At 43.2% G+C, this 16,845-nt stretch overlaps 1 protein-coding gene across 1 annotated transcript in view; it reads right to left on the minus strand.

Moving 5' to 3' along the window:
* ATP8A2 (ATPase phospholipid transporting 8A2) overlaps positions 1 to 16,845 on the minus strand; it is a 1,255,085-nt gene that overhangs the window by 437,903 nt on the left and 800,337 nt on the right. The window lies entirely within an intron of this gene.

The following is a 16,845-nucleotide window of genomic DNA, read 5'->3' on the forward strand; positions in this document are numbered from 1 at the left end:
ATGGTGTGGTACTATGACGTGGTCCACAGGACAGAGATGATTACTCCTGATGAGTTGCCAAGTTACTGGACACACCCAAAGCCACACCAGTATTCCTAGCTGGACAGCACCTGCACCTTGTAGTGATGTTAGCCATGACTTCTTCCCCACCACCAATGCCTCCAACAGGATGAGTATGGTGGTACTTGATGAAAGAGGCAGATTTCACTGGAGCAAGTCCAGATTCGAATGTGGCCGAAGTTGATGAAAGTTTATTGGTATTTATGCTGAATGTTGACCACGCACCAATTTGATAGTGATAGCCTATCCTAATGATCAAGTAGTGAACAACTCCTTTAATTCACATGAGTGACAAGGTGTCCCATTCTGTTGAGTGATAAGGGTCCAGCCTTTAGGAACTCCACCAGTCCATATTATACATTAGCCTTTGAAAAGGTGGCTCAGTGGTTAGCACAGTAACCTTGTAGCGCTGGGGTCTTTGGTTCAAATCCCTAAAAGCTTTGCTGAATGTCTGAAAATGGTGGCAAACAGTACGCTACTGCTCCACTGACGTCTATGGGTTTGGTATTATGGCTCCATACAATAAGGAAGATGTACAGAGCCATAACACCTGTTCACATGAGCCTTTAGAATTGATTTTTACTTAGAGATAAAATACATAAAATGTAAAAGGTATAAATTATACAGAAAGTTAATCGATTTGAGAAACCAGGAATGTCTTATGGCAGCATTTCCATCAGCGTTAATACCACAATATAGCGGCATTATTCTTACAAATATTAAACATTGATAAATTAAATTGAAAATTAATCCAAGAAATAAAACCGAGACTGTCAACCAAGTGTTCACTTCTGTGTAAATTGCTTGGCTTTGGGCAGGTGAGAATGAAATAAGGAGGCGGAAATGAAAAAAACGATTACTTACTACAGCCTGTGCTATTTTAGGCAGATTTCATTTTAATCAACCTGGTGTAAAAGAGACTAATGAAAGCAACAATCCTATCGGAATTTGGCAGATGTTAAAGGAACTCTTACCAGTTACCACTAAAGGGAAGAGGATGGCGGAGCAGAACATGTCAATGATTGGTGAAAATACAGAGGATTGTACCAAGTCATATCTATCACTGATTCTTATACATGTTAAATTACCAGTAATAATTAAGAAAAACCGCAGAAGAATTATACTGAGGTCAGAAACCACAAAGACATGATTTGTGCACTGGAAACCAAGGATAAAAGCACATTGGGGGCTCCGAAAGTCGACAAATTTTGCAAAGTTTCAAACAGTTTTATGTTGGAATTCGCGACCTACTGGAAGCATTTATCATTCTCTCTACACCAGTTGTCAAGAGTCAAAAAGTTGCAACATTTGACAAAAAGGGACATTTATGCAATTTTTTCCCCTTTTACTCTGGAGTCTGGACCCCTCATTTTTGAGTGGGGTGGGTTGTGGTACAGTATGCTAATGAACGACAAATTTACTGCATTGTACTCCAAAAAGACAATGTGAATTCTAGCTGAAATCTATGCTACTGAGTAGCATAACTCTGAATAACCGGTTACTAAAAGGGCCCGGGGCACACAGAAATACTGTAATCCTACAAGTGACTACTAATGTATTCTCTAGATAACTTTTTCCACCCAGGTTAACAAAACTCCTTATATGCTGACCTTACATGAGACGTTCTTTAGTTTACCTGCATCAAAATATATTCTGTACACTCACTAAGGTTCCCGATGCAATGTGATTCATGCTGATAATTGCAGAACCAGAGATTTCTCTTGTTGAACCACTTATTTGCTGGTCTAGAGATCAGAAGCCCTCCAACCAACTATAACATTATCTGACACCATCACTTGAAGACACAGACAGAAAAGGAAGAACCGTATATGTCCTTTGCAGTCCAATAACTGCTCTTAGTACACAATTTCACCTGCTTTGGAGGTGCAAAAGGACTCCCTAACCTCCTGAAAAGGTGTGAAGACAAATGTTACCATTCTATCTTCTTTCACAAGGGGGCTAGTTACAAACATTTGTAAATTTTTTTTAAAGATTTTCAAGAGGAATAACAGAGCACAAGGCACAAGAGATGCTGAGTCACTTCTCGAGGGGTAAACAGAGAGTCAGGGTAGTCAAGGAATCCAAGGTCAAGAGCCAGGAGGGTATGTCATAAACAGAGGGAAGAGACAAAGGTATAGTCAAGTAACAGTTCAAGGTCAGAATACCAGGAGGAAAGCATATCAGAGCAAAGGGAGCAGGCAAATCGGATGGTCAAAACAAGGTACAAAGTCATCCAGCAAAAAGATCCATAAGCAGAACACAAGGCACAGAGAGAAAAAGCACAGAGAGCTGAATGTTTGTCTGGTAGAGATCTGGGACTGACAGCCCAGCTATTTAGCTAAGTTATCACCTAGGACAGGGATCATCGGAAGGCAGCAAAGAACCTCTCAGTCTCATAGTGGTCAGCCGGACTGTTAAAGTACTGACAGCTTCAGCACGCCCCTGCAACAGATTGGATACCTGAGCAGTCGGTAACTGCATCCCAGACACATTGAGGGGTGGAATCATGACAGTAGAAAATAAAACCACTCAAGAATTGGTAATACCTGGAAAATTTAAGTGGGCTGTCCACAAACCCTTCTTAAGATGCCTGAAATCCCTGATTAAAATAAGAAAAGCTTATACTCACTCACCTTCTGCAAAGGCTGGTACTGATCTAGCAATGTTGGTACTGGGTCTCTCGTCACTTTGTATAACATTGTTATATCACATGTGCACACCAGCCAGATTTACATTTCACCATAGTGGACATCAGCTCTGATGGAATATTGATAGACAGGAGCGAATCAGCGACTGTTGATTGGCTGCAGTGGTCATGGGACAGAACAAGTTCATGTCACACACAAGAACAGCAGCACCAACATCACTTGAATGATGCCACTGCAAGAGGTGACTATACATTTAATTTTCTATTGGGCACTGACTTGATTAAGAAGGGGTTGTACAGTGGTGAGCCAAACCTTCAAGCATTTAAAACAGACATGTCCGAAGAGCAGGCAAGTCTATGTAAGATAAGAGACAGGAACGCAGGATGCAGTGACGGGACGCAGGCAGAGCAAGGGTTACCAGGTTTATTTACAGGGGAATGTACTACATGCAGGGAGTGAGGGATTGTAGGGTGATGATAAGGAATGGGGCAGAACTGGGCGAGTGCAAGGGTAGGTCAGAGACGAACGAAAGTTCAGTAATAAAGAGGTGAAACTTATCAGTCTGTAGTCTTCTTGGGTGCAGCTCCTCATGGTTCCAATGGTGGTACCAAAAACAGTGCACGGGACGTCTCTGTGAAGTCTCTGGGAGGCAGGAAGATTTCCCGTGCTCAAACGTATCTAGCACGGTAGTGAGTCTAGTGTGGGGAACTGCCGGAATGGGACTTCGGTGTGCACAAGTCCTGGATAGCGAGGCTCTGTCCTAGCAGTCTGTCTCTCTCTCTCTCTCTGTGCATCACAGTCACAGTGCAGTCTCTGCCTTCACTAGGGTCACCTCCTAGCGTGGAGGGTAGCAGGGAGCTGACAGTTGGTCGTCCACAAACGGTGGACCTGTATGCAGGGGTCTGTCAAGTATGCGGTCACTCTTGGGCAGAGCGTGTGCGGTGCTCACTATCACGCTGGGTAGGGCACTTGGCTTAGCTCTGCTGGCATGGCTCTGCACGGCTCCGCTCTGCTGGCATGGATCCACTCTGCAAGCGACGGGGGCTCCTTCTATACAGCCTGTCGCCATGCCGGTAATTTCTGGTGGAGGAAGCAGAGCGCCCTGTTCTCTGCTCTCTGTGCTGTCCTCCGCACTGCTGTGCGCCGGCGCCAGACTGACCTTTTTGTCACGCTTCTCCCTTTATTCCCCAGCTGCTGTGCACTTTCCCGGCTCTCCTGGATGAGCAGGAAGCTCTCTCTCTCTCCTCCTTCCCTCCTGCTGCAGCATCGGAAGGTCCGCCCCCTCAGGCTTCCCCCCAGGAACAAAGGCTGCAGCCTTTCTAGTTCCGGACCCGGAATGCAGGTACCTGTGGTCCGGTCTATCTCCTTACATCTACATTAAGAAAGAATCTCATAGTTTACATAGTTACATAGGTTGAAAAAGACCATGGTCCAACAAGTTCATCCTTTCTCCACCAATTGTTCATTTTGTCACTAAATTAACTATAACCCACAATGTTATGTGCATTGAGGAAATCACCCAGCTCTTTTTTAAAAGCTGTTACAGTGTCTGCCATCACTACCTCTTGTGGTAGGACATTCCACAGTCTGACTGCTCTAACTGCAAAGAACCCTTTCCTATTTAGCTGTCGGAATTGTCTTTCTTCCACCCGTAATGAGTGCCCCCTGGTCTTTAGTCCTTCGGAGGAATAAGTCACGCACCAGTCCTTTGTACTGACAACACATATATTTATACATGTAAATGAGGTCTCCTCTGAGGCATCTTTTTTAGAGATGGGCGAACCCGAATAGTAAAGTTCGGTGCCCGTACCAAACACCTACTGTTCGGACACGGACACCAAACAGCGTGGGTTCCCCTGTATTTTTGCTAACCAGCCAGGCAAAACTCACAGCTGGGGCTGCAACCCTCTGCTGTCAGCTTCAGCAAGGCTAGTTATCAAGGATAGAGGGGTCCCCACTCTGTTTCTTTAATTATTTAAATAAATAAGGTGGGATCCTTTCCTAAAGCAGATAGCTGGGGGCTGGTATTCTCAGGCTGGTAAGGGGCCATGGATATTGGCCCCCAGCCTACAAATAGCAGCCCGCAGCTGCCCAGACAAGGCACATCTATTAGATGCGCCAATTCTGGCACTTTGCCTGGCTCTTCCCACTTACCCTGTAGCAGTGGCAAGTGGGGTGATAGTTGGGGGGGTTGAGGTCACCTTTGCATTGCCAGGTGACATCAAGCCCTGAGGTTAGTAATGGAGAGGTGTCAATAAGACACCCCATTACTAACCTCATAGTCACATTGTAAGAAAACAGACACCCAGAAAAAAGTCCTTTAATTGAAAGAATGACACAGACTCATTTAATAATCTTAATTAAATCATACTTATGACCTCACTTAATTCCATTGAAGGCCTCGATTTCCTGTAATAAAACTAAAATAAATAACAACAATATGCCATACCTGTCCGTCGTTCTGTCCCATGCCGTAATACATGTCTGGGGGATAAACAGTTTTCAACCTGGACGGTGCCAAGATGCGACCATCCAGGCTCAGAACCACTGGTGACTGAGCGGTTGCGAGCGAGGCCTCAGAGACCGGTGGTGATGTCATTGAGGTTATGTCTGGTCACTGAGGCTCCGTTCCTCGCCGAGCTGAACTGCAGTGACCTCGGTGAGCTAGCGTTTTTCTCACAGTGCTAGCAGAGATCTCACCGAGGTCACCGCAGTTGAGCCCGTCTGAGAATGCAGCCTCAGTGACGTCACCGCTAGTCACTGACGCTATGCTCACAGCAGCTCATTCACTAGTGGTTCTCAGCCTGGTCCTCCTATGACCTACTTCTTTCCTCCACACTTATACGTTCCTCACCCAACTGCCTCCAAAACTTCTCCGTAGTATCTACTATCATCTGGAATTCTGTGCCACAACATATCCGATTATCCGCCATATTTGGAACTATTAGATGAAACCTGAAAACACATTTCCTCAAGAAAGCTTACAGCCTGCAATGACCACGCTGCCACCTCAAAACCACCAGGACTGCGGCAACTCTTCAACCAACTGTCTCCTTTCCCATAAATCTGCGAACTGTAAGCCTGCAAGGGCAGGGCCCTCTCCTTTCTGTAAAGGGCTGTCATTAGTTTGTTCAGTGTCATTTATATTTGGATTTTGTATGTAATCCCTCCTCATGTGCAGCACCAAGGAATCAATGGTGCTCTAAAAACAAATAACTTCTCTTACTGGTCACTGCAGGCAGCCATAATAATATAAGACTGAGTAGCAGTGAGTTGTATCAGAAACGGTCAAAGCCGAATGTATGGAGCTGTAGCCAATAAATAATGAAGTGGGTGCAATGCTCTACAATTAGCTGGTCAATGGAAGTGTTGAGAGTCAGCACCCCAGGAATCTGATATTAATGACCTATTCCAAGTACAAAAATCAGATCAATATCAAACCTTTTGAATTTTAAAATTGGAATTAAAAAAAGAAAATAGGTGTTCAAGGACGGTCCTTCACTTCAACCCAATAATCTGACTTCATGACTTTTGCCAAGCCTTCTCTACTTATTTGGACTTGTTTTATAGCTGAGCCCTTACCCCCATGAATCATATTAAGCATACTAAGACAAATGTGATAAAATAAAACTTTTGCTGGGTTATGATGTAATTAACACCAGTATATAAATCCTGACCTGGCTAATGTATGGGAGATAATGCTGGTTGACTCCTGACATGCTCCTTGTTGGTATGCCAGGATTACAGATGATAGCGTGACTGATTATGAATGTACATAGGAAAACAATCTTACAAATTCCTTTAGTGTGAGCGGGGATTAAGGCTCCTTTGTAATCACTATCATTGCAGAATTTGATTAGGAACCAGAGAGTGGAGGAATGTGTTCCAGACTACTGGAAGTATAGGAAAAACAACCTACAGGGAACGGTGCAAAGTAAACCATTCTAGCAAAACACTACAAAAGAATGATAACTATCACTGCAGTTACAGCTACAGCTTGAAGTACGATTACGGCTAGATAAGTAACAGGGCTGCATGCCAACCATCCAGAAATTCCTGGACTATCCATAGTAGTTCGACACCTTTTCTTTTTCTTCTGTAAGCTGGAGCAGATTGTACAGTTTATTATATCTGCAATTATCATTATTTTACAGTTCACAGTGAATGCAGCCAACATCTCCATATCAAAATTTCGGGCTGTAGACATGTATCAAGTAAAAGCTTAATGATTTATTATGGTTTTACAATGTGTCCGTAAAAATTGTCCGTGATTTTTTTAATAAGCTGTGCAGAAAAAAAAATAAAAATCAAGTTTTCATCTCTAATAGCTACTATTAAAGTGATTTACAAGCTCATTTCAATGCCTGTACTCTGTTAGTAATGATGTTTCCATGCTGGTATACCACCATCTAAACCAGAAATTGTGACAAGCAAATTAATGGACAGTAGACCACTGAGCCAAGATGTGGTCTTTTGCTGCCACAAGCCAGGATTCAAGATGATTCCATATTATGACTTCATGACCACGCAGTTATTCATATTATATAGCACTAAACAACTTATCTAATCAGTAAGTCTATCAGTTCTCATATAAAAAGTCAGTTGCCGGCTTCACAAGAGGACGTTGTCCGGCAGAGGAGCGGAGTGAAGGTGAGTATTTTTTAAAAAATCATTGAGTACACAGTGGCCATACTAATGCATGGATGTCTATTGGCTTTTCATTATACTACATGGATGACTATGGGCTATTATACTACATGAATGTCTATCTGCTGTGCATTATACTAAATGGATGAGTATGGGCTGTGCCTTATACCACATGGCTGTGTATGGGCTGTGCCCTATAGTACATGGATGACTATGGACTGTGCATTATACTTTATGGATGACTATGGGCTGTGCATTATACTTTATGGGTGACTATGGGCTGTGCATTATACTCTGTGGAGGACTATGGGCTGTGCAATACACTAAATGAAGGATATGGGCGGTGCATTATACTATACAAAGGACTATGGGCTGTGCGTTATACTATATGGAGGACTATGAGGGGCGCATTATACTATATGGAGGACTATGGTCTGTGAAGTATACTTTATGGAAGACTATCGGTTATGCATTATACTTTATGGATGACTATGAGGTGCATTATAATTTATGGGTTACTATGAGCTGTACATTATACTTTATGAATGACTATGAGGTGCATTATACTTTATGGATGACTATGGGCCATGCATTATACGCTATGGAGGACTATGGGCTGTACATCTATATATATAATCGTCTTATCATGTCTGTCTGTAACCGAAATCCCCCGTCGCTGATTGGTTTAGCCCAGCCGACCGCAACCAATCAGCGACGCAGGATTTGCATGACAAACAGATAGACAGGTACTGTATGATAATGGGTATGGCGCTGGAGATCGCGATCTCCAGCGCCATACTTACATACTTACCTCACCGTGAGGAGCGTTGCCGCGGCGCTTCTCTTCTTATGGTGACCAGGACAGGAGGCCGGGGGACGAGTGTGGCACTGACGCCGGAGTACGCGCATGCGCATAGCGCTATCCAGCACCATTTTCCTGAAGACACATTTGCAGTGTGTCTTCAGGAAAATGGCGCCGGACAGCGCGGTGTGGGCATGCGCGTACTCCGGCGCCAGTGCCACACTCCTCCCCCAGCCTCCGGCAGAACGGGACAGCGCTGGACCACAGGAAAGATGGGTGAGTGTTATGATGAGTCACCGAAGGACGAAAAAACAAAATACCAGCTAAGTCCAGAAAAACCAGAGAGGTTGGCAGCTATCGGATTGCAGACCCCTGAACCTATCCACAACAACTAGCAGTAGCCGTGGGGGGTTCCTACGGTGCCCTAGACCCCTCGATCACAGCCGGAGAACTATATAGCCTAAAGACAGAAAGGGGAAAAACGAAACTGCCCCAGAGCAGACCCCAAAGCAATAGGCAGCCCCCAACATATAATGACGGTGAAGCAAGATGAAAACACTAACACAGATAGAAAGATAGGTTGAGCAAATGATGGGGCCCAAGCTAACTACATAGGACAGGATAGGAAAGCTGCTGTCTGCCATCCGCAAAAACCCTATCAAAATGAGCCAACCGACTGATAGGAAAAACAGGCCCTGAAGTCGCTAGGCTTCAAAAGACTATATCAGCACTCAGGTATATTCTGAAGACAGAGCAAAATATCAACAGATCAGAGACAAAAATGGAATCCAGCTCACCCCCGGCCGGTGATGGCAGAACTCCCAAAAAACAAGGCAAAACAAAAACAAAACTGAAGAGTACAAAGCAGAGCAGAAAAACTTAGCTTTGAGATGCAGGAATCAGACTGGTCTCCAAGAATCCAGCAGGAAAATCACCAGCCAGGAAGAAGGGCGTCGGCAGCCTTATATCCAGTCCTCAATTCCAGCCACCCAGTCATCATCCAGCTGCCCAGGTGTTTGGTAATCAGTCTCACTACCTTCTTTCACTAGAGGAGGGAGTTCATCAGACCTCAATGGTGAAGGGAAAAATGAACTCACAACAGGTGAGTATAAATGTTTTTTTTTTGTATGTGTGCAGTTTCCTAGGGGTGACGGGGACCATACATACCACGAAAGGGGGGTGAGGGGTACCATGCATACCATGAAAGGGGGGTGAGGGGACCATGCATACCAGGAAAGGGGGGTGAGGGGTACCATGCATACCATGAAAGGGAGGTGAGGGGACCATGCATACCACGATAGGGGGGTGAGGGGACCATGCATACCAGCAAAGGGGGGTGAGGGGTACCATGCATAACACAAAAGGGGGGTGAGAGGACCATGCATACCAGGATAGGGGGGGTGAGGGGGACCATGCATACCAGGATAGGGGGGTGAGAGGACCATGCATACCACGATAGGGGGGTGAAGGGGACCATGCATACCAGGAAATGGGGGTGAGAGGACCATGCATACCAGGATAGGGGAGGTGAGGGGGACCATGCATACCAGGAAAGGGGGGTGAGGGGACCATGCATACCAGGAAAGGGGGGTAATGGGACCATGCATACCAGGAAAGGGGGGTGAGGGGGACCATGCATACCACAAAAGAGGGGTGAGAGGACCATGCATATCAGGATGGGCGGGTGAGGGGGACCATGCATACCAGGATAGGGGGTGAGAGGACCATGCATACCAGGATAGGGGAGGTGAGGGGGACCATTCATACCAGGAAAGAGGGGTGAGGGGATCATGCATACCAGGAAAGGGGGTGATGGGACCATGCATACCAGGAAAGGGGGGTGAGAGGGACCATGCATAACAGGAAAGGGGGGTGAGAGGACCATGCATACCAGGATAGGGGGGTGAGGGGGACCATGCACACCAGGATAAGGGGGGTGAAGGGACCATGTATTCCAGGAAAGGGGGGTGAGGGTGACCATGCATACCAGGAAAGGGGGGTGAGGGGGACCATGCATACGAGAAAAGGGGGGGTGACTGGACCATGCATACCAGGAAAGGGAAGAAAAAAATGTTTATAAAATGGAAAGAGGGAGGCATATCTAAAGAAGAATATAATGCTGTCTGCAGAGCCTGCAGGGCACAAATTAGATTATCTAAAGCTGAAAATGAATTGAGGCTTGCAAGAGATGTCAAAAGCAATAATAAAGGATTTTGGAGATACAGTATGTCAAAAGTAAAAGAAAAGTCAAAGATGCTATAGGATTTTTACAGGATGAAAATGATGAAATGGTAAGACAGGATGTTGAGAAGGCTGAACTTTTAAATTCCTATTTTGCATCTGTTTTCTCTCAGAAAGGAAATGTAACATCAACTGTTCTTCACTGTCCTATTAAGGGAATAGAAGAATCCAGGATATCTATAAACAGAATGATAGTGAGGAAACACTTAGCTAACCTAAATGAATTCAAGTCTCCAGGTCCAGATGAATTACACCCCAGAGTACTGAAGGAGATAGCAGAAGAAATTTTTGAACCCCTCTCCATAATCTTTGAAAATTCTTGGAGAACAGGAGAAGTGCCAGAAGACTGGAGAAGAGCAAATGTTGTTCCTATCTTCAAAAAGGGGAAGAAGGTGGACCCAGGCAACTATAGGCCGGTGAGTCTGACTTCTATACCAGGAAAGATCTTTGAACAAATTATTAAACAACATGTATGTCAGTACCTGGATAAGAATGAAGTGATTAAACAGAGTCAGCATGGGTTTGTAACTAATAAGTCATGTCAGACTAACTTAATTTCCTTCTATGACGGAATCACTGACTGGGTGGATCAAGGAAATGCTGTAGATATAGTATATCTTGACTTCAGCAAAGCATTTGACAAAGTCTCTCATACAATCCTTATTGAAAAAATGACTAAGTATGGAATGGACAAGGCAACTGTTAGGTGGATTCATAACTGGCTTAGTGATCGGACCCAAAGAGTGGTCGTAAATGGCTGCACATCCAGTTGGAAGAATGTCTCAAGTGGGGTACCACAGGGCTCTGTCCTGGGCCCTGTATTGTTCAACATCTTTATCAATGATTTAGATGAAGGAATTGAGGGTAAACTGATTAAATTTGCTGATGAAACAAAGCTAGGAGGGATAGCTAATACTAGAGAAGAGAGAGAGAGGATTCAAAAAGATATAAATAAACTGGAGAAGTGGGCAGCAACTAACAGAATGGTTTTTAACAGGGAGAAATGCAAAGTACTACATCTGGGCAATAAAAATGAAAAAAGCATATACAGAATGAGAGGAATAGGGCTAAGTGACAGCACATGTGAAAAAGACTTGGGTATACTAATAGATCACAGACTGAATATGAGTCAACAGTGTGATGCAGCAGCAAAAAAGGCAAATGCAATTCTAGGATGTATTAACAGAAGCATACAGTCTAGATCACGTGAAGTCATTATTTCCCTCTACTCCTCTTTGGTCAGACCTCATCTGGAATATTGTGTCCAGTTTTGGGCACCACATTTTAAAAAAGACATCAACAAACTGGAGCAAGTTCAGAAAAGAGCGACCAGAATGGTGACCGGTCTGCAAACCCTGTCTTATGAGGAAAGGTTGCAGGATTTGGGAATGTTTAGTTTGCAAAAGAGAAGACTGAGAGGAGACTTAATAGCTGTCTACAAATATCTAAAGGGCTGTCACATTGTAGAAGGATCAACTTTATTCTCATTTGCACAAGGAAAGACTAGAAGCAATGGGATGAAATTGAATGGGAGGAGACACAGATTAGATATTAGAAAAAACTTTTTGACAGTTAGAGTGATCAATAAGTGGAACAGGCTGCCACGAGAAGTGGTGAGTTCTCCTTCAATGGAAGTCTTCAAACAGAGGCTGGACAGACATCTGACTGGGATGATTTAGCGAATCCTGCTTTGAACAGGGGGTTGGACCAGATGGCCCAGGAGGTCCCTTCCAACTCTACAATTCTATGATTCTATGATTCTATGAAAGGGGGGGTGAGAGGACCATGCATACCAGGATTGGGGGGTGAGGGGTACCATGCATATCAGGATTGGGGGTGAGAGGACCATGCATACTAGGATTGCGGGGTGCATTATTGCATTATTATCAAATCTTCATAAAGAAACTACATACATATTCTAGAATACCCGATGCGTTAGAATCGGGCCACCATCTAGTTATACTATATGAAGGATATGGGCTGTGTAATATTCTAATATGGAGGTACATTACACTATAAGGCGGTCTATGGGCTGTGAAGTATACTGTATGGAGGACTATTAGGGGTGCATTATACTATATAGAGGATTATAGGGGGCACATAATACTATAGGAAGGATTAAGAGCTGTGCATTATACTATATGGAGTACTATAGGGAGTGCATTATACTTCTGCTACTGAGCCCCATGACTTCTATGTACGGTCCTGGTGAGTATAGTGATTTATTTATTTTCTATACATTAAAAGAACAGCAGAAGAACGGGGGAAATATGGCATGATGGAGGATATATATCAAGATGGGGAATATATACAGTGGGGAAACAAGTATTTGATACACTGCTGATTTTGCAAGTTTTCCCACCTACAAAGAATGGAGAGGTCTGTAATTTTTTTTGCAGGTACACTTCAACTGTGAGAGACAGAATCTAAAAATTAAAAAAAAAAACAGAAATTCACATTGTTTGATTTTTACATAATTAAATTAATTGAATCATTCTCTATTTATGCCACTGTCTAAGAGATATATTTAACCCCTCCCTGCCAGCCCACGTGCTATTTCATCCATGTGACCTGGGCCTTATTTCCCATGGATGGAATAGTACGTCATAGCGATCGGCAGCGCACACGGGTGGTGTGCGGCCGATCGCGGCCGGGTGTCAGCAGATTCTCACAGCTGACTCCCGGCATTAAGTGCCAGGAGCGGTCACAGATTGCTCCTGGCACTATATCCCCCGGAACACGATCGCAGCATGCCGAGAGCAGGCAGAGAGCTGACAGCCCCTCTGCCTTTGGATCAGAGACCCCGCGGTGTGACACGGGGTCCCGATCGCTGCTATGGTAACCCAATGATGTCATGACGACATCCAGGTTACCAGAGCTGAGAAATTTCCTGTCATACGCAGTGCATATCAGGAAGTCTCTCAGGTCAGTGTGCACAGACTGCAGCGCTGACCGCTTCTATAGCATGCAGATGCTGCTTCATCTGCATGCGATAGAAGCGATCAGCCTGAAAAAAATGATTGTCCCATAGTGGGACAAAGTGTAAAAGATAGTATGAAGTAAAAAAAAAAATTTAAATAATTGTAACAATATTTAAAAATAAAAAAAATCAATATATATTCTATCACTAAATAAATATTTGAATTAAAAAAATCTAAACAATAAAAGTACACTTATTCGGTATCCCCGTGTCCATAATGACCCGACCTATAAAACTGCCCCACCAGTTAACCCCCTTAGTGAACCCCATTAAAAAAAAAGGCAAAAAACAATGTTTTACCTTCATACCGCCGAACAAAAAGTGGAATAACATTGAATAAAAAAGACAGATATAAATAAACATGCTACCGCTGAAAACATCATCTTGTCCCACAAAAAACAAGCCCCCATACAGCATCATTCACCAGAAAAATAAAAAAAATTATAGCGCTCAGAATAAAGCGATGAAAAACAATTATTTTTTATATAAAATAGTTTTTAATGTATAAAAGCGCCAAAACATAAAAAAAATAAATGAGGTATCGCTTTAATCATCGCACTTACCCGAATAATAAAACTGCCTTATCAATTTTACCAAACGCGGAACGGTATAAACGCCCCCCCCAAAAGAAATTCAAGAATTGCTGGTTTTTGCTCATTCTGTCTACCAACAATCAGACTAAAAAGTGATCAAAAAATGTCATGTGCCCAGAAATGGTACCAATAAAAACGTCAACTCGTCCCACAAAAAACAAGACCTCACATGACTCAGGCTAGTTTCACACTTGCTTTTTTTTGCAGCGCGTTTTTCCCGCAAAAAAACGCATTGAAAAAACGCATACAAAAGCATACAACTGCTGCGTTTTTTTCAAGCATTTTTATGAGCATGCATGAAAAAAACGCAGCGTTTTTATGCGTTTGTATGCGTTTTTAGTGCGTTTTTACCGCGTTTGCGTTTTTTCCAAACATTAGGTGGCCCCTCACACTAACCCAAACCATGACTTTACTAACCCTAACCCTAACCCTGACCCTAACCCTTAACCAAACCATACCCTGATCCTAACCCTAACCCTGACCCTAACCCTAACCCTAAACCCCCTTAACTAACCCTAACTCTAACCCAAACCCCTAAATTCCATTGTATAAACTAATGGTAAAAAAAAAAACGCATGTGCAAAAAAACGCATACATAAGCATGCCAATGCGCACATATGCTCACCATAGACTTATAATGGGTGTCTTGCTGTAAAAAAACGCATTGCGCGCGCATGCGTTTTTTTGAGGCAAGTCGGACGCCCAAAAAATGCAACAGGTTGCATTTTGTGTGCCCGAGCGCATACCGCAAAAAAACGCATGCGCGGAAAAACGCGCATCCCATGCAAAGTATAGGAAAAAAAACGCATGCGCTATTTAGCGCTAAAATACCGCGAAAAAAAACGCAAGTGTGAAACCAGCCTCAGTGGGCCAAAATATGGAAAAATTATAGCTCTCAATATGTGGTGATGCAAAAACTATTTTTAGCAATGGAAAGCATCTTTTAGTGTGTGACAGCTGCCAAACATAAAAACCCGCTATAACCCCTCTTTCACACATCTTGATATTTCCGGTACCGGAGATGTCAGTGTACGTGTGTGTAATACTTGCGGCACACGTGTGGCATGTGTTTGCCGCATCAGTATCACAAGGACGGGCGTCAAGGGAGCATTACAGTAAGCGCTTCTTCCCCAGAGCCGATGTGTGTCACACTGATGACATCCATGTGTGTTATGCGTATGAACGTATGCTGGATGTTTTGTGACCCGTGCTGACATTAAAAAACTGACATAACATGTTTTGCCCAAGGACACATGGTCCGTGGAAACACACTGACATGTGTACAAACCCATTCAGTTGAATAGGAAAATAGCGCTCCGTTCCTCCAGTGTCTTTCCCGCATGGCTGCCCAATGGTATAAAATTCTGTGACACATCTATGGTGTCAATATGATCACTGCACCGCTAGATGAATTCATTCAGATGTGTAGTTCGGAAAATGGGGTCACTTATGGGTGGTTCTGCTGTTTTGCAACCTCATGAGCTCTCCCAGTGGGTCATGGCACCTGTAAACCATAATAAAATCTGGCGCTCCTTCCCTTCTGAGCATACTCCAGACAAATTGCACAATAACTCTTGGGGTCTAATTTCTTCTGTTACCCTTGGTAAAATAAAAAATGGGGGGCGAAAAGATCATTTTTGTGGAAAAAATGATTTTTTTATTTTTATGGCTCTACGTTATAAAGTTCTGTGAAGCACTTGGGGGTTCAAAGTGCTCATCATACATCTAGATAAGTTCTTTAGGGGGTCTAGTTTCCAAAATGGGGGTCACTTGTTGGGGGTTTCCACTGTTTAGGCACATCAGGGGCTTTCTGAATGTGACATGGCATCCAATCTTAATTCCAGCCAATTTTGCATTGAAAAAGTCAAACTGCGCTCCTTCCCTTTTGAGCTCTGCCATGCGCCCAAACAGTGGTATACCCCACATATGGGGTATCGGCATACTCAGGACAAATTGCACAAAAACTCTTGAGGTCCAATTTCTCCTGTTACCCTTGGTAAAATAAAAAAAATTGGATCTGAAGTAAATTTTTTGTGAAAAAAGTGAAATGTTCATTTTTTCTTTTTAAACATTCCAAAAATTCCTGTGAAGCACCTGAAGGGTTAATAAACTTCTTGAATGTGGTTTTGAGCACCTTGAGGGGTGCACTTTTTAGAATGGTGTCACTTTTGGGTATTTTCTATCATATAGACCCCTCAAAGTGACTTCAAATGTGATGTGGTCCCTAAAAAAAAATGGTGTTGTAAAAATGAGAAATCGTTAGTCAACTTTTAACCCTTATAGCTTCCTAAGAAAAAAAATTTTGGTTCCAAAATTATGCTGATGTAAAGTAAACATGTGGGAAATGTTATTTATTAAGTATTTTGTGTGACATATCTCTGTGACTTAAGGGCATGAAAATTCAAAGTTGGAAAATTGCAAAATTTTCAACATTTTTGCCAAATTTCCGTTTTTTTTCACAAATAAGCGCAAGTCATATCAAAGAAATTTTACCACTACCATGAAGTACAATATGTCACAAGAAAACAACGTCAGAATCACCGGGATCCATGGAAGCGTTCCAGAGTTATTACCTCATAAAGGGACAGTGGTCAGAATTGTAAAAATTGGCCCGGTCATGAACGTGCAAACCACCCTTGGGAGTAAAGGGGTTAATAATGGATGCATCTTGCATGGTAAAATCCACTTTATGTGAACTTATATATTTAAAATAACAGCAATTTTTTCTTTTGTGTGATCACCCACCCCCAGCCTTGCGCATTAAAGACACAATCAATAAAAAAACAATAGTTTTATCTTTTTTCAATATGATCACTAGGCATATTTACATAATTACAAACGCATTATTGCAAGAGTAAAAGCCATAGTGTCACA

The sequence above is a fragment of the Dendrobates tinctorius genome, unplaced genomic scaffold, assembly GCF_039654945.1.
Source record: "Dendrobates tinctorius isolate UK_male_01 unplaced genomic scaffold, ASM3965494v1 ptg000075l, whole genome shotgun sequence".
NCBI lineage: Eukaryota > Metazoa > Chordata > Amphibia > Anura > Dendrobatidae > Dendrobates > Dendrobates tinctorius.